This window comes from Piliocolobus tephrosceles, chromosome 8 (assembly GCF_002776525.5).
Source record: "Piliocolobus tephrosceles isolate RC106 chromosome 8, ASM277652v3, whole genome shotgun sequence".
NCBI lineage: Eukaryota > Metazoa > Chordata > Mammalia > Primates > Cercopithecidae > Piliocolobus > Piliocolobus tephrosceles.
This window is the reverse complement of record NC_045441.1, coordinates 129031259-129050952: the sequence shown is the minus strand read 5'-3', so window position 1 is coordinate 129050952 and position 19694 is coordinate 129031259. Positions and strand designations below refer to the sequence as shown.

The window sequence follows — 19694 nt, the reverse complement described above, 5'->3', positions numbered from 1 at the left end:
CGTGTTGTCCAGATCCCCCTTCTGGGAAGGAGTTGCTGTCCAGCAGTCGAGACTGTGGTCAGCAGAGTGCCTCCAGCTGTTAGCTCCTTCAGGGCCAGCCTCAGCTGCGGAGATCCATGTCACTGGGGTCACCCCCTTCCTGGGAAAGCCCACATCCCGTGGCTGGGCTGAGTAGGAACACAGAAAGTTGGCATTTTGTCCTATTGGGGGATAACTGACAGCTTTCTCCTCCTTCCCTTCGCAGGCATGGATCGCTAGTGAACATCTCGCACCTGAAACCCCATCTCTAGAAACTGACCTGCAAGACATGGCTTTAAACAGCTCACAGACCATTAGCAAGGATAATTAAAGGATGACAAACATGTCTTCAGCCCGGCAACGAAGGCTTTCCAGTGTGTGAAGATGACTGGCCAATCCATCTGTGTCCCCCTCTCCAGCCACAACTTCCATTCCCTCAACCATTCCCACCTCAAGGGCTTTTCTCTGACTGTTTTTGCTGAGTGGAACATTCTTCCCCTCACCTCCCCCTTATTCATTCTTCAAGACCTAGTTCCTCCTAGAAGCCTTCTCCGCCTTCGCTGGTCCATGATTCTACCCAGAATCCTGTTTCCTGTTCTTTCTGGGTTTCCTGTCCTTCTCGTGTAGAAGTCAGCCGCTTTACTACCTGGCATTCTTGAGCAACTTGGCCCACGTCTGGGTTTTTCTCCTAAATTAGATGTCAGCTTTCTTTGGGAAAAGAGACAAGAATGACACATTTTTCTGGAGGGGATGGGTAGTCTCTCCAACCGCCATGAGCTCCATGCTGTACAGGTAGCAAAGACTGAAATATTTGTTGTGTGGACAACATCTGGAGCAGAGCCAGCAGTGAGCACTTCAAGACATGGGGAAGCCGTCCCTTCTCTCTTTGTGCCATTGGGAGACATAGACATAGACCCCAAAGAGTGTGGGAAAGGTCAAAAGGAAGAAGAGGGACCTATCTCCCAGAAAGAATGGAAAACTGATGGTAGAAAGAGCATTGCATTTCGAATTACAGCAAGGTGAATTTGGACCAATTCCTTGAATACCCGGGTTACAGTCTCTATACCTGGTAGATTTCCCAAGTATCAGGGGAAAAAAAGCAGGTCTCACTGCCCTTCTTTAGGGATCTTCTTGCCTACTGCTGGGAATGTGCTTGGTTGGTCCTTGGGTTGGTTTCTAAGTGGTGAGAGCAGCAGGTTAATGAGGGCTTAGGTCACACGAGCCAGCCTGAGGGAGGCCAGAGAACCAGCTCCACCAGGAGAGTCCACAAGCAGGAAGAGATCCCACTGTGATTCTCCATGCCCTGCCCTTCTCTCACACCATCTTCTGCACACTTTCCTAACCACCCCAACCCAGCCACACCAATGGAAAACATGCAAAATGCTTGTTCTGCAAAGGACTGGGTCTGCAGCAATGGTGTGGTGCATGGATGGTGGCATGGTAGCCCCAGGAGGCCTCCTGCTGCTAAGGAAAGCCCCCAGGCTTGGCAGCCCAGAGAGGTAGGGTCAAGCTGTGCTCTACTTCTCAAGAGTGGTGCTGGGGCAGCTATTCTCCATCCTTTCTGGAAACAGGCAGGAAGATAGCCTCTCCCCTGGCCGTCAGCTTCTTCATCTATAAGATAAAGTGGTCCTTCTCATCCTGGTGAGTGATGACTCTGTCAAGCTACAATAAAGCTTTCTCCAAAACAGAGCTATGGCTAAAGGAGAGAATTGGGCAGCAAGGGGGAAAAATATCTGAAAGAAACCTATAATGATAAACCTCCCTACTCTATTGAATATACCCGCCCATCTAATTTATTCAGTTAATAAAACTTATTCCCCAGAGGGGGCAGGCAGAGGTAAGCTACAAACCAATCTGCCCATGTGAGCGTGGGTATATATGTGTATCTCATAACAATAAAAAAAGAGTAATTAAGAGATGTATTGAAGTGTGCAGAAATCCTGAAGGACACTGAAGATTACAATTCAAGTTACTGTCCTTGGTGCAAATGTAATTCAATGGGGAACAGATAAATAAAAATAAAGAAAAAACAAATTCAGAACAGATGTTAGGCGAGCAATTTTTTTCACAGTAAGAATCATAAACATGAAGAACAGCCTATAAGGCAAAGTCGTTGATGCAAACAGCATCAAGCTACTAAATAAATAGTTCGATGGCCCTGCAGGGACAAAGGAACATTACAATAGTCATTTGGCTGTCCCTGAATATTTTTGCCCACACGTTATGCCCAGGCATGTATATTTGGGGGTACCGAAGGGAGCTGTGCATGTGTGTGTCTATTCCATAGAATATGTGCAGGACATATATTTGTGAGAGTACACGGCAAAATCACCTCTCCCCAAATGATGTGTGAGCTTAGAACAGGAATACAGGGGCTGGGAAAAAGCTAATGTCACTCCTGCAAAGACAGTGAGGCCAGGGGAGGAACCCCAGAGCCATGGGAAGAATGTGCTGTCCAGGGCTAGGTATAAAAAGCCCAGATGTGCAACTCTGAAAAAAGGGAAAATTTAGTGCCAGAAGAATTTCAGACACAGTAGGAGAGAAATCAGAGGCAGGGAAAAAATAATAAAGCACTGATCACAAGACTTTAGAGATGGAGGGAAGCTTCAAGATGATCATTCTAGCCCAAACCCCTCATTTCATAGCTAGGAAAATGAGGCCCAAAGAGGGGAGAGGACTGGATGATGTGTGCTGTCTCCCCTTACCCAGGCGGAGGATTCCCTGGAGACACGAGGGGGAGAGGACCCACGTGCAGGACTCAAGAAGTTCACTCCGAGCTGGCGAGGTATGGGGCTCCTGAATTTGGCAGTCACCCCAAGATGCAGGCTGGCTGCAAGAACACCTCTGAACCTGAGGCCCAAGGAGCAGAGGAATCCCAGTTGGAATCCCTGATACTTGGACGATCTGCCCTGGGAGAGCTCTGAGAGCTCCTTTGAGTCTTATGTCAGACCTGTGAGATAGGCAGGTGCTCAAGTTTGTTTGTTTGTTTGTTTTTGTTGTTGTTTTTTGAGACTGAGTCTCATTCTGTCGCCCAGGCTGGAGTGCAGTGGCATAATCTCAGCTCACTGCAACCTCCACCTCCCAGGTTCAAGCGATTCTCCTGCCTCAGCCTCCTGAGTAGCTGGGACTACAGGTGTGTGCCACCACACCTGGCTAATTTTTGTATTTTTTAGTAGAGACGGGGTTTCGCCATGTTGGTCAGGCTGGTCTCAAACTCCTGACCTCATGATCCACCTGCTTTGGCCTCCCAAAGTGCTGGGATTACAGCCGTGAGTCACTGAGCCCGACCTCAAGTATTTTTTAAAGGGAAGAAAATGATAAATGACTCGTTCATTCCAGTCCCATCAGTAGGGATAGCTGAGCTAAGACCAGAACCCAGATCTGACTCCTAATCCAGTGCTCTTTCTGGTGCAGTCAGCTGACCCTAAGAATGAGGTTATGGGAGGTATCAGCTATTCAGGAGTAGGATATGAGGCAGTAGCCCAATAAGAATCCAATTAATGACTTGGGTGAGTGGAGCCCAGCTAGTGTATCAGGAGAACATGTCCCTTATCTTCTCTGTTTATCTTTTGGATCCCAAGGTGGCCTTACACAGTGTAATTGAATTTTGTATTTTGATGGGCTAACTACTGAATTGATAGAGCATAAAAGTCACTGATGGGGAAAAAGTATAAACTCCGCTTATCCAACCCTCTATTTTAATATGAGACTCTTCCCCTAATTCCTTTTATTTGTCTCCAATAAAATAACACCATTACCAAAATTAGCCACATAACAAGACCTGCCTGTTTGAAGTTTCCTTGGAGATAAATCTGACATGAAAGACATGTACTTAGAGATGATTCTTCTGTTCACGCAACAGACACTTACTGAGCATCTATTATGTGTCAGGCACCATTCTAGGCACTGGGAATAGCAGCACAAACAAGAGAGCAAGTCCCTATCCTCATGGAGTTTGCATTATATCAGGAAAGCAGGTCAGTCAACAAATAATTATATTACGTATTGTTAGGGCAAACGTCCTAAGGCAGGACTGTTTGGAATGTTGAAGAAATAGCAAGAAGAGGCAGTGGAACGGAAACAGCTTTGGATTAATAAAAAGAACCTGTGCAACCCTGCTCACACCTCTTACTAGCCACATGCCCCTCTCATTCTAGTCACTCACGTTTCTGTATGACTGAGGATAATGCACCTAGCCTGGCCAAACTCTCAGGGATGTTATTGGGATGGCCATAGGAGATACTATATTGGAGGGACATGATCCATACTGAGTGCTGGAAAACACTTTCAGATTATTAGCAATGAATATGTAAGTGGCCTTAGGGAACAAAGATTATATATATATATATATATATATATATATGGTACAATCATAGGGCGAGATGGATAGCCCATAGAGTTTTCCCACAGGTCCATAAAGGTCCCATAAAAGGACACCCACTGCAGGGTTGCTTGCTGAGGGCCACTGGGTATCTCCTCCTGGGACAGTGGACAGGTGAAGCAGGTACAGGCATCTGTGGAGTGTCAGGCAGCCATGAGAAGCAGCAGACTCAATGGGAACTCTGTGCTGGACCTTGAAAGCACAGTGCTAAATGAAAAAACTAAGGAATAGAATGAAATCTATGACAGTACTATTGGCGTAAGCTAAAGATAATACCCACAAAATGATAATGCACAGTTTGCAAGAACATGTGAAAAAAAAAAAAAACACATTAAACACAATCGGAATGGTTGACTATTGGGGATGGGAAAGGGAGTGAGAGAACATTGGGGATAAAAGGGAATAAATAAACAAGCAACACAGGCAGCAGTGCGTTCCCAGCCTCTCCATAGCACTGCAGGATAAAAACATCCCCCAAAACATCAACTCAAAATGGAGGTAATTAGTAATTACTGGTTGTAACACTGATAATTCACAATGGTGAAGTAAACTACTTCTATTAATGGTTGTCTTTTACAGGGAATTCTTTAGGAGTAAAATGCTGGCATTTATTAGGTCAGTGTTTTCTCTCAAAGCCTGTTCTCCATATCCTAGTCCCAAGAGATACTCTGGGCGGAACAGGGGGGAAATGTTCTGTGGTCAAATAAACACTGCATCCTAAATTTCTCACTTGGAGATTGTCGAAGGACATTGTTGCATGAAAGGTTCGGAGTCATTCTACACTGAAGAGACCTCTGTTCCTTTTGCTGTTCCGCATGTAACAATTTTTACTGTCAGTGGAAACGATGGTCTCAAGGACACACTGCAGGAAACACCCCATTCAATTGTTAGAGGATGGGAGGTGGAGATTCCAGATTCCAGGCATATCCTGGAGCTCCCATTCCTCTCTCCTCCCTAACGCAGCTTCCTGATCCTCTGAGTGCTTCATTCCTAAGTCACCTTGGACCCAATGTCTCCTTAGCAGCTCTGCCACGGTCTGAATGTTTGTATCCATCCCCCTGACAAATTCATATGTTGAAATCTTAAACCCCCAGATGACAGTATTAGAAGGTGGGGTCTTTGTGGGGGCAAATGGGTCATGAGGGCAGAGCCCTCTTGAATAGGATTAGTGCTCTTATAAAGGAGGCCCTGGGGAGCTCTTTCACTTCTTCCACCATGGGCAGGTGCAGTGAGAAGGCGCCATCTGTGAACTGGAAAGTGAACCTTACCAGACAATGAATCCATCAATTCCTTGATCTTGGACTTCCCAGTCCCCAGGACTATGAGAAATAAATTTCTGTTGTTCATGAGCCACCCAGTCTATGGCACTTTGTTATAACAGCTTGAACACATGAGGATGAGGACAAGCTCCAACGGATTAAGAAAAAGATAAAACCATCTTTGTCTTTGCCCCGTTCAACCTCCTAATTATGGTGGAATCACCATTTTGTCTCCAGGATTTGAAGTCAGCATCAGTGATTAATGTTGACTCATCTCTTATTCGTTACAATCAATGACTTGCTGCATTTTTCCTACAGGACATTTTCTTTTCTTTTCTTTTCTTTTTTCTTTCTTTCTTTCTTTTTTTTTTAAAGACAGGATTACAGTGACATGATCTCAGCTCACTGCAGCCTCTGCCTCCCCGGTTCAAGTGATCCTCCTATCTCCAAAGTACCTGGGACGACAGGTGCACATGCCACCATACCCAGCCAATTTTTGTATTTTTTGTGGAGATGTGGTTTCACTGTATCGCCCAGGCTGTCTCAAACTCCTGGGCTCAAGCAGTCTTCCCACCTCGGCCTCCCAGTGTGCTAGAATTCCAGGCATGAGTCACCACACCTGGCCGCTACAGGACATTTTCTCTATAAAATTCTCCTTCTTTTCCTTCCATTTCTGATAATCTAAATCACTCTTATCTCTCTCACCTGTGCTATTAGAATGTCTTTTGCTTTTTAAAAAAAATTAATTCCATCCTCCCCCTGCACCCCTTCTCCACTCTGTACCTGCACAACTTTCGTCAAATGACCCACCTCCTTAGCACCAGTCCTGAGGTCTACCTCATCTGCCACTGCCAAGGTTGTCCTCTCTACTTGTGCCCCAAACATCACATTTTCCTAGCTTCTACTCTTCTTCTTTCTATCTCAGCCAAAACCTCTGAACTTTCTCCCATGCTTACGTGACTGAATACACTCTTCTCCACAGACCACCTGCCATCTGTCCGTTTTTGGATAGGTATAGTGTGAGCTGACCTTTCCCAATGAGCACACACTCAGTGCAGAGACTGTGGGGTACAAGAGGGGAAATCAACATGTTATGAATAGTCATGAAGCTGGAATGTATGCCCTGTGAAACAGTGGAAAGACTGTAGGAAAAAACCCAGAGAAAGAAAATTGAGAAGCCACCAATTGCAAGAGCAGGATTTTGACAAATTACTCAAGGTAGGAAGCCCAGAGATTGAAGGGTCAGTTCCAGGAAGAGAAGGAACAGTGTAGACCCAGGGAACAAGGAAGCAGAAGTCAGTAAGAGCTTCGGATACAGAAGACAAAATTTATGTGAGACACAAAGGCCACGGTGAGCTGGTGGGAAAGAGGAAACTTGGAGGGGGCTGAAGGCAGAACCGAAAGGCAGACACATAAATTGTAAAGGGTTTGGCAGCGAGGAGTGAGATAAGAGGAGAAGGAGCTCCGGGTGGGGACTACTGGGAATTTATTAAAGCAAACTGAATTTATCATGCAGTGCAAGCATTTGTTGATAATGGGGTGGTTTGGTTAAAAATGCACTCACTGGCCTAGCCAAAAGGAAGTTACAGGAAAAGTCACTGAGGTCATCCATTCGAATTAGAAATGTGTGGTTCACCTTGACCAGTTGGGATCCAGGGCACAAGGGGAAGTGTAAATTTCACCTGAGTTCACTCTCAAGGTTTGAAAACAAGAAGTAATGGCCACATAATCATGGTGAAAAGGGGACAAAAAAGCATTGCTATAAAATGTACTCCAGAGGTGAAATGGTATATGGTCACTATGGAAAACAGTATCATGGTCTTCAAAAAGCTAAAAATAGATTTACTCTGTGATCTGGAAATTCCACCTCTGCATATATACCCAAAAGAACTAAAAGCAGGGTCTCAAAGAGGTATTTGCACATCCATATTCAAGTAACATTATTCACAGTAGCTCCGCCATCTACAAACAAATAAATAAACAAAAGGCAGAATATGCTTACAATGGAATATTACTTAGCCTTAAAAAGGCAGTAGTTCTCCCATGTGCTACAACATGATCAACCTTGAGGATATTATGTTAAGTGAAATAAACCAGTTACAAAAGGAAAAATACCACATGATTCCATTTTACTGAGGTACTTAGAGTAGTCAAATTCGTAGAGGCAGAAGGTAAAATGGTGGTTGTCAGGGCCTGGGGGAGGAGGGAATGGAGAGTTAATGCTTAATGAGGACAAAGTTTCAGCTTTGCAAGATGAAGAAGATTCTGGATGTGAACGATAATGATAGCTGCACAACAATGTGAAGGTACTTAATGTAACTGACCTATACAATGACAAATAGGATAGCATATTTTATGTTATGTGTATTTTAACACAATAAAAATAATGTCCTCCAACCAAAAGTCCTTCATGTTATTCTCAATGCCTAGATCTAACCGAGAAGTGGGAGACCATCAGTTCTGAAACCGTGGGTCACAGTGTTCCTCCTGCCGGCCAGGTTGTAGAGGCATGAAAACCCATCCCATCTACTCATATGAAACCTTTCTCCTGTGGGTGTTAGCTGTGGGTTCTCGGGCCCTGAAGCCCTGGTACTCATGAACAGGTATGGATTTTGAGCCGGGCAGAACTCAGGATGCTAAGTATCCATTCCAGATTGGACATAAAGCATCCTTGTGGGCTCCTATGCAGAGGAGGACAAAGAGCTGAGGCTTCTTGCTCATGGGATGCTCCAAAGAACTGAAACTCGAGCAGAGAAGCCTAAGCCTTTGGTGGAAGCAGCTAACAGTCTTTAGGCTGGAGTCTTTGGGAAGAACCTGGTGGCCATGTCAATCATCAGTCACAAGCTGTGGTCTGGCAATGAGATGAAGAAGAGAACTTGAAGAGTTACAAGCAATCTTCAAAGGCAAATGGAAGAGCCATTCAACAGTTGCCTCTTTACGGTGGATAGGCACCAGGCATTACATTAGCCATGGAAAAGATGGAGGCAGCACAAGCCAGGGAATACCTGGGATTTCCTTCCTGAAGCAGCCCTGTTGTGAAGTGCAGTAGTTTTGATTTAATCCTGGATGCCCACATCTCCAGTAGGCCAAGTAGTATCAAGAGGTGCTGGTGGGTGTTTTAACACAGAAGACCACAATCACTGCATCGAACTAACATGCTATGACAAGCCATTCACCAGCCATAGATTCCGGGCAAAGGTTAATAGATTTCTTTTTAAGCTGAGGCCAAAAAAAAAAAAAAAAAAAAAAATCATCTGCAAAGAGTGCCTCCTTAGTGGTTAATGTGGGAAGCCTGGAGAACATGTCAGAGAGTCAGACCTTTATAAATAGGCCAATAAACTGACAGCCTTACTCAGGGTGGAAAAACTTCATAGAGTGGGTTGCAAAATTCTTGCAGCTTGAGGGTGAGATGGAAAGAAGTTGTTAGGAGCACGGTCTTGAGATGCGAAGAATAATCAAAGAACTTATTTTCGTAGTTAAGTTTATATTATCTGCCCTAGGCAAGCAGGCATCATAAAACTTGGCGGGGCCTTGCTAAGGAATTACTTTGTGTGCTATAGAAATGTTACACATAAGACTGATCAGGAGTAATTGGAATGCATAGTAAACAACCCAAACTTTAAAAGATTTAAAGATCCTAAGAAAGAAAGAAAGAAGACTATGTTCCAGTTTAAAGGCAAACGTCAAGCATTCAAAATTTAGTAGAATTTCAAACATGTATGTGATGGTGTATGACTTTTTTTGCTTGAAAGTTCACACTAGTATCTGGAGTTAATTTGGTTTTAGACATTTAGATTCCTTTACCTTTTGCCCTGTGTGAGTAGCAAGATTTAGAACTGGTTTTTAATCAAGCAAGGATTTCTAAGAACTTGTTTGGAAAAAGTTTCTCTGCTCACAAAACAGTGATGGAAGAGGAACTTTAAGCTCTAGGTGAATTGGGAACTCACTGCTCTTTCTAATTTAGTAATAATTTCTTTTAAATTATAAAATCAAATATGGCTTGTCATTCTTCTTTTTACATAGAATAGGAATGCTATTTGCATTCTCAATCAGAGTGAAGAGTCCTAAGAATTGGGTAAATGTGTGCACTTTTTGAGACTGTCTGTGCAAAGTTCTTGACAAAAGATATATGCATAAAGCCATGTGCTTTCTGGACCTACTTCCAGATGGGAGAGTGTCTTGACAAATGTCACAGTGATTCATGACTATTTCACATCCTCTATTATGCATTTTGGGTTGAACAACTTGGATTTGTTGCAGGTACACTTCAATTAAATATGGAATTTATTATTTGAAGATATTAGCTCGAAATAGAGCTTTTATGCGACTTTAATTGAGACATTCTATTGATTGGGAACACATCTGCACAGAGCTGTCACTTAGAGAATAAAGAAGGTACTGATGCCATATTTGATAGTTACTGATGAGGAATGAGTTAGTTCCCTTCCACCTTGAACGTGATACACAGTCCTCCATGGTAGATTTTGGATGTGAATATCAAGGAATGCAAAATTAAAAATCTGTGGCTGACGCTCCAGCCGCTGCACTCCTCTCTCCTTTTCAGCCAGGTGCTCCGTCCCTCACCTGCAGACCCAGCTCTGGCCCCAGAAGCAGGAACAACCTCCAGCCGCACATCATGAGACTGGATGCCTCCCTGGCATGGATCTGTTCCAACCACAATGGACCTTTCCTCCCTGACTGATATCGGAGATTAGGTCTGGCTTCTAAGTCCTGGGCACACATGATGCTGTGAGTCTTAGAACTGAATGTCAATCCCTGATTCGTCCCCAGACCCCTCCCCACTGAGACCCTGCTGTACTACCTCAACTCCTTTCTCAGGGCTGGGGGCTTCTCAGTTTCCTGAACCACCCACCAGTGGGGCCCTGGTGTCCACTGACAGCCGCCTCATCGCTGCTTTACTGGATGCCTGACTACTGTCCAGCTGACACCTTCCCGGTGCACAGCTCTCTCCTGGACTGTCCACTGTGGCCAGTGTTTGCTAGAGTGGGGAGCACCGTCTTGGTCTTTAAATGCTGCCCTTCACCCACAGCAGGAAGTAGCAGGAAGCTGCTCTCTCAGTACCCACAGCCTGGTCAGTTTTCCATAGCTAGCTTACGCTGGCAAATGGGATTATTTCCAGTTTCCAGACCATTCCTTCCTGCTGCTCCAGCTCCCTGGGAATAAGTAATCAGCTGGCCACACCTACCTGGGAGAAGATATCCACATCAATTACTTAGATATTTACACCCAATGCAAAAATCTTACAGACAGATGTTTTAAATGGTCAATTAATATATTTGTGTTAGCTTCTTAGCATGATTCTGAGTTAAGGCTTGGAAATAATTTCAATAATAGTTGAACTTGTGATTTTAAAGAATAAGAAGGTGCTATAGGGTGGGAGGTGCCCAGCCTGGGCCCACAGTCAGGTGCGGGAGCCTGGTCTCTGCAGGAGGAGTGCTTCCACTGGAATTCGGCTTCAGCGGCGAACAGTGGGCTTGTAGTGATTTTGTCAGAGGTTTGTCAGAATCTTAAACAACAAAGAGGCAAACACAAGGGCCTCTAGCAATATTCTGATGCACCCTGATAGGGACTGTGTCATTGGCTTGTTGTCATCCAGTTTATGACTGGAAAGGACTTCAGATATCATCTGGCCCTTTGCTTCTCAGATTGCTGATGTTGACTCACTAGTGGTCATGAAATCAATTTAATGGGCTGTGACCAGCTTGTAAATGTTTTGTTTTTTACGGATAGAATACAATACAATAGAATAGATCAAAGTGGTTCTTATACTGTGAATAAGGTATTCTTCTGTAAAACTTTTACTTCAAGTGTATGTATGTGTATCAGATAACAATGTGGTTAATATATTATTTACTGAGGTTCATGATTAAACAGTGTCAAAGTCACCGACTTAGTCCAAATCCCACCTTTTACATCTAAGAGAGTTAAAGCTGGAGAGGGGGAAGTGATTGGCCTAAATCCATTAAGGTAACAAGCAGTAGAGAGAAAGAAAGTTGAAGCTGGGATTTTGACCGCAGATTTCTATTGTAAGCTATCATGCCTGTTGGATGTTTCTACCCAAAGAAGAGGGAATTAATACAGATTCTTGATCTTTGTGAGAGTGGGTCACAAAGACTTGGACAGCAGTAGTCATTAAAATATGCAACAACCATCATGCACATGCTGTTATAGAAAGAGGATGGAGGGCCTGGCTAACACGGTGAAATCCCATCTCCTCTAAAAACACAAAAAATTATTCGGGCGTGGTGGTGGGCACCTGTAGTGCCAGCTACTCTGGAGACTGAGGCGGAGCTTGCAGTGAGCTGAGATCACGCCACTGCACTCCAGCCTGGGCAACAGAGCGAGATTCCGTTAAAAAAAAAAAAAAAAAAAGAGGATGGGGGAAATGAACTGGTATAAAATAAATGGGCTGAAACAAGAAGTCAGAAGTCCAGAAAATTAGATAAACTTCAGAAGGGTCTTTGAATCAAGACTAGGAAAGAAGGTGGTCTTAAATTATAAGAAAGCAAGGAAGTTTTGTAGCAATACACTATTTGGTACAACGAGATCATGCTGGTAGCAGGTGAAGAATCTATGAATGGTTCATTCAAGAAAAGTGGGACTCAAATCAAATTCCTGCATCTTTTTGGTCTAAGCCACTTATCTTTGGACAACTGTTCCTTTGATAATTCCACCTATTGGGCAGAGTGCTTGGCTTGGTGATAGCTGTCCTGTGGACAACTTTCCTCCTATTCTCCAAGGCCTCCTAAAACATCAGCACACTAAATCGGGGCATTCACTTTTAGAGAATAATGGCCCCCTAAAATGCAATAATGCAGTTTAGTGAATTCCAGTCATTTAAAAAATGTGCTCTTACAGGTTTAGTGTTCATGATTAAGCTATTTTGACCAGTGAGAATATTGATATTTCACTCACTGAATGATGCTCAATAATTATGACCCGCACACCATCATGATGGTCTCACGTGAATTTTGCTTTCAGATTCACATTATTGGGAACTGCGATGCACAACTTTGCTTTCCATGCTTTCATGAAAGCCAGCTTTCACCAAGCTAGGGGACCCAAATATTGCCCACAGTTTGGCCTCATGGCCAGAGATGTTAGGATAATTCAGGACTTCTGTGCTTAATGCCACTGTTTCAAGGCTATTGTGTTTTCTCAATGATCATAGTATATTTTCATTTTCATCAATTCCTCTCAGAATTGAGCCACATTTTTGGGTCAAACATTTAGTAAATGAGCCTCATACTGAGGCTTGCACTTTATATCAGCTGCAAAAACCTAAAGTTTGACTCCTTAGCATCAGTGTCTGGGATGCTCTTATGCAACGGTGGCTTAATTTCCACCATTCTTCAACATCTACGATTCTACTGAGCTCAGTCCAGTTTAAAAACAAGTGCCATCTCTAGGTGTCAGCTGCCCAATTTGAGTCTAAATACTTGTCTTTTCTTGGACAAATCAGCAATAGTTTCTACCCTACCCTGTCCTCAGCCACGTTTTCAAGCCCAGTGAATTCAGACGTCTCATAATTTCTAAGTCAAAGATCAAGCACGTCCAACAAATGAGTCTTTCAGAGCCCTTCTACTCCTGTGGTTCTTGATCCACAGTGGTAGGCCAGGAAACCTCCCACAGTGGATGACATGGCCATCTGCCAGTATTAAAGTAAACCATCTCTATGCTGTTCTTCAACCTCATCTAAATAGTACATAAACATGATGGTTAAGAGCAATTACATGAAAAGTGTTCACACCTTAGTCACTTCCGGAACACAAGCTCTCCTAATGGATGGCAGCATGGAAGCTGAGCTTTAAAAAGTATTGAAACGACCTTGTTATTTTGATTGCTGATGCCACATGCTTTTCCTTATGTATCCCAAAGTTCTCAACTTCCTCACTGCCTGGTGACAAGGTGCTATTAGTTCATGCATGCTAGCTAATTAAATTTAAAAAATGGTGCTAAAAACCTCCAACTTGGAGGCATATGAGACACCTCCCCCTCCTGTGGTGTGAACTTTGAAGCTAAGTGTCGGGCCCTTTGTACCAAAGGCTTATTTATTTGCTAAATTGATTTTTTTTTTTTCAGTACGGGACCTAAGGTTCCTTGGGAGATAGATTGCTTCAGGCTTTGATATTACAAAGATGTTCTTAGAACACCCTACCACAGCTAGGTACAGGAAGCTACAAGCGTGACATCCAAATGAGGATATTCAGTGCAGCCCTGGCTTGTGATTAAGCAGTACAACAGAACAGAGAAGTCAGAAATACACCTAGGAATTAATAAACGATAAAAGTGACATTTCAAATCAATTGGAAAAGGATGAATTTTCAGATGGAACTCTATCCTCTGGGGGGAAAAAAGGGTGTGTCCCTAACTCCATCTTCCAAACAAATTCCTGATATGTCAAACATTCTATGTTTTAAAAATACAATTTAAAAAACTAGGAAAAAAGTTTGTGAAAAAATATCCTTGGTGGAGAAAACCTTTCTGAGTAAGATACAAAATGTAGACACTGCTAAAATCAATTAAAGTCAACAACACAGAAACAAATGTTTTCTGATTGGAAGAAATATATAATAAGCAAAGTCAAAGACAATGATAAAGAGGAGAAAATATTTAAGGCATATTAAAGGCTACTTTCTTTAATATGCAAAGAGCTTCTACAAATAAAGTGGGAAAAGATCAATAACCCAACAGAGAAGTGGCAAAGGATCCCTCATAAAACAAAATACACTGCATTTTAAACATAGGAAAAGATACTCAAACTTGCTCATAATTAGAGAAATGCACCTTGAAATTGCAGCAATATACCATCAAATGGTACAGATTTAAAATTGTGACCACACATTTTAGTGACAAGTATGGAAGGAACATATGCATATTTATGGGAGTCTAAACTGATATAATCCCTAGAGAGAACAATTTGGTCATATTTATCAAAATTAAAAACATAGACCATCTTTGACCTAATAATTCCATTTCTAGGAATTTATCTTGCATGCTAACCCCAGACATCTATGATGTGTATATGAAAATCTTCACTGCAATGGTGTTTGTAAAAGTAAGAGATGTTTATCAATTGAGAACTTGTTTTAAAAATTAGGATACATTCATACAAGGAAATCCTTACAAATACTACATAATTTAACAGGAATGAATGAAGCAAAATGGGACAATTTCCTAAATACCAGTAATGAACAAAGCAAGGTAAGGAACAGCATGTATTATATATGATCCATTTGACTATAAAGAAATGTTTAACAGAGGTTGCCTCTGTGAAGGAGCAGCTGGGCCCTAGGGTGGGAGCAAGTGTACTTTTTTCTTATATTCATTTGTACTTTATGAATTCTGAACAAAGTTCATGCTTATCTATTATCTACAACGTGATGCTCCGATGGGAGTATATGAGGTTATGCAACAATGCCGGCATCATGAAGGGATCCAGGAACGCAGGTGCCACTTACCAAAATGGAGCGGCATAGGTGATGGATGCCAGAAAGTGTGAAAGTCAAGTTCAACAAGAGGGAGCCAAGATAAAAACTAAAGTGATGTGGGGGGAAGAAGAAATGGGGATGAGGCTAAGTGAAAGTAGAACAATAGAGTGAGCATTTAAAAGACAATCGAATAGGCTGGATATGTTGACTCACGCCTGTAATTCCAACATTTTGGGAGGCCGAGGCAGGTGGATCACTTGAGGTCGGGAGTTTGAGACCAGCCTGGCCAACATGGTGAAGCCCTGTCTCTACTAAAAATACAAAAATTTGCTGGGCATGGTGGCACATGCCTACAATCCCAGCAACTTCATGGGCTGAGGCACCAGAGAATCATTTGAACCTGACAGGTGGAGGTTGCCATGAGCTGAGATCATGCCACTGCACTCCAGCCTGCATGACAGAGCAAGATTCTGCCTCAAAAAATCAAAACAAAACAAAACAAAACAACACACACACACACACACACACACACACAAAACAATGAAATAAAGGGAAAAGGAGCTTTGAATGGGGGCCTTTAGGAGTTGCTAATGATCTAAACTTAGGGTGCTGTGTAAGTATTTATTCTTACTTAACTATAAGTAATTAATAAAGGCTTATCATCTACTGGGTTACAAAGTCCAGCTACAAATTGGAGGGGATAGAATCTCTGTCCAAACAGGATATATTGAATATATATCAATATATGTTTATATTCAATATTGATATATATTGCATATAAACCATATTCAATCACCAATGTATGACAATAAGGTTGATTCTGTTCTTACAGAGTTTGCTAAGGAATATAAATCCAACTTGGGGCTCATTCTCAGCCTGAAGGAGATAACAAGTAATCATTAATCAATGAAGGTTATCCAAAGCAATAAAGCCTTGCCTTCTTTGTGTTATGTGGCCAGGCTGCTGTGCAATTCAGGAGAGTTTTTTTATCAGGTACCCCCACGACTAATAGCTGTATAGGTATCCACGCCAGTCCTCCTACATTCAAGTTCAGAGAAGGCAGAGACACCGTGTGTAGTTTTATTTACACAGAACCTGGCAAAGCAGGCTACATAAGTAGACACTTGGTGAAGATATTTTGTTCTTGATGATGGTGGTGGTGATGGTGGTGGTGGTGGCAGTGTTGGTGGTAACGATAAGCATCGATGTTATCTGCCCATCTTGATGGAAACCTTCTCCAGCCCTATTATCCCCATGGCAGGGAGTGGGGGAGGGGATAGAGTAAGGGGTCAGTTTCCAGTTTTGAGCCTCAGACTCTGAGCTGCTAGGGTGACAACCAGATAATAAGTATACATTGTCATCATATTGGCTTTCCAGTCTAGAGCAGTGAGATTTGCCCTGCCCATTTTTCTCCCAACATTCAGTGCCAAGCTGTCATCTAAAGGCCCTATGCATCTCTACATGACATCAACAGTGTAGTGTGGCATTTCACTTGTCAAATGATGAATCAATCTATTATTTCAGTTTTTAAGAGGATCAAACTGGGATTGATTATACTTCCTAGTAATAAAGGTAGCCTAAAAACTAATGTAATTTAAATTAAATTGTTCTCTGCCAAAGGGTCTTTGTTGTTCATTGAGCATAGTCCATTCCCAATCAGTGAAACTATGTTGATAAAATTTAAGCAGTAAGAAAATACTATTTAGAGTTAGAAAAGACATTCGACTTAGACTGGTTCAACCCTTTCATGTTTACACCGCCACCATATTGCCTCTAAATCTGGGAGCAGACACATTTAAAAAGAAGTCAGCGTTTTATGGCTCATCTTTTTTTTCCAAAGGAGGAAAGTTGATAGCTTTATAGGAAGAAATTATGCCATCACCTTTCTTTTTTCCTTTTCATTAGAAGTGGGAACAAAGGATGGAGATGCTACTGCAATTTTGATCTCTATAACCTCATTTGAAATCATTCCCTATGATTTAGGTTTTCTTGAAATGAAAAGGATAAATTGTGTTAACTTAGTTAAAGTTGGAGGAAAAAGTTGATTGGATATCCTGTTGTCAAGGAAACCAGTTCGCTCCACCTCTCTCTCCTCTCTCTCTCTTTCTCTCTCTCTCTCTGTCTCTCTCTCTCCTTTTCTCTGTCTCTTTCTCTCTCCCTGTCATTTTCTCTTTCTCTCCTTCTGTCTCTTTTTCACTCCTTCTCTCTCTCTCTCTCTCTGTCTCTCATACACACACACAAACACAACTGGTTCATACAGTGCCCTTTAAACTCTTCATCTGGCATTTAAAAATTATTTTTAAATACCCAAAGGCTCTACTTTGGATATCTGTACAAGAAGCACTCAAGAAAAGTGGTTCCTAGAATTCAAACTCGGTCAGGACTTTTTCTGATTCTGGTGAAGGCACCGTCATTCTGAGTCAGTGCTGTGTCTCAGAAGCACATGAGACAGTCTCCAAGTCATTGCCAAGTCAGCTGCAGAAAGAGACTGTTGGAAAGAAAGAGCTGGAATGAGAAGCTTTAAAAAGCAATAGGCCGGGTGCGGTGGCTCATGCTGTAATCCCAGCACTTTGGGAGGCCAAGATGGGCGGGTCACTTGAGGTCAGGAGTTTGAGACTAACCCGGCCAACATGGCGAAACCCCGTCTCTACTAAAAATACAAAAATTAGCCAGGCATGGTGGCCGGTGCCTGTAATCCCAGCTGTCCGGGAGGCTGAGGCAAGAACATTGCTTGAGCTCAGGAGGTGGAGGTTGCAGTGAGCCAAGATCGCACCACTGCACTCCAGCCTGAGTGACAGAGCAAGACTCCATCTCAAAAACAAACAAACAAACTAATAACAACAACAAAAAAAACCAACCAAACAACAACAACAAAACAAAAAAGCAATAGAACCACGCAACGGTAAGAGAAAGGTAGACAGTTCCCTCTCTTCAGCCTTTATCGAGCACCTATCACACTGAAAGCAAGAAGCTATGCACTAAAAAGTAAAAATTAAAAAGTAGGCCGGGCGCGGTGGCTCAAGCCTGTAATCCCAGCACTTTGGGAGGCCGAGGCGGGCGGATCATGAGGTCAGGAGATCGAGACCATCCTGGCTAACACGGTGAAACCCCGTCTCTACTAACAATACAAAAAACTAGCCGGGCGAGGTGGCGGGCGCCTGTAGTCCCAGCTACTCGGGAAGCTGAGGCAGGAGAATGGCGGGAACCTGGGAGGCGGAGCTTGCAGCGAGCTGAGATCGGGCCACTGCACTCCAGCCTGGGCGACAGAGCCAGACTCCGTCTCAAAAAAAAAAAAAAAAAAAAAAAAGTAAGTGAAGGCCAAGTTGAAAGAGATCTTCGGGAGTGCAGTAGGGCTGCTTGTTATTTAAAGACATGCCTTGCCTCCCCACTCATCCTTCCGAGGAGTACACCTCCCTGCTCCATGAGTGTCAGACTGGGCCAGATGTCTTGCTTTGGCTTCAAAGTGGCCACAGTGCCCTCCTACCCACATCTTGGGTTTAGCCATGTGACTTGGTTTGACTAATAGGATATAAGCTGAAATGATGCAGCAGAAATGTATAATGTTCTTGCACCATCAGGCTTCCTCTCTTGAGTCTTTGCCTTTACCATGAGAACCTGCCAGCCGAGCTTACACTTCCAAGGAGGATGAGAGACATGCAGAGCTTTGGTGCCCTACATGAGACCTCCCCAGCAGATACACCCAGAAGTCCAGCAGAGCCAACCAGCCAAGTGCAGCTTAGGCCAGCCAACTCCAGCTGACCCTTAGACACATGATAAATCATAAATTGTTGCTTATGTCACTGAGTTTTGGGGTAGTCTATTATGCAGCAATGACTAATACAGAGAGCATCTTAACATCTTAATTTGTTACTTTTTCAGGGCCACATAGCAAACCAAAAAGTAGGTAGAAGAACTTGACCAAAACTATGGGCCTCCTAGGTGGGGCCATTTCCCTAAAGAGGACAAGCCAATCCCTTTCAAACACAGGTATCAGGAGAACAGACATCACGAATCCTATGGAGACAGGACCCCCAAATCACTGGAGCCCATTGGAATGTACATCAGCAACACAGGAGAACTTTAATGCACCTACAAAAGTCATCGCTGACCCAGAGGTCTAGGAAAAGCTGCAAAAAAATCGCTCAGTGACTGAAGAGAAGCTGTGTGAAAACCGACTGAAATGATTAGGACTTCAGTGTGGGAAGACACATGTTGAGAATCAATGCAATTCAAGCCTGTTAAATCTTGAATAGAGTAAGTGGTCTGAATGTGTGTTTGCTCACCAGAATCTGGAATTTTAGAAACAAAGGAGCATAAAAAGGAGAAATCCAGGGAAAATAAAGACAAGGGCTATATTACTTTACACGGCCAAGAACTAGGGTGACCATATGCCCCAGCATATCCGGGATAGTCTTAGTTGACACGGTCATCCTGGGGTAGTTATTAATAGCACTTCCTTTCACTTTCAAAAGGGAACTGGACTAGGTGATAAATTACACGGTCATGTTGCTGGCAGCACACTTTCCCCATGGGCTGAAGGACCCGAGTCTGAGTAAGGTTCAGATATGCTCATGGGATACGACC

At 43.1% G+C, this 19694-nt stretch overlaps 1 protein-coding gene across 7 annotated transcripts in view; it reads right to left on the bottom strand.

Annotated features, from left to right (window-relative positions):
* TBXAS1 (thromboxane A synthase 1) overlaps positions 1-19694 on the bottom strand; it is a 178574-nt gene that overhangs the window by 111190 nt on the left and 47690 nt on the right. The gene's annotated exons all lie outside the window — the stretch shown is intronic.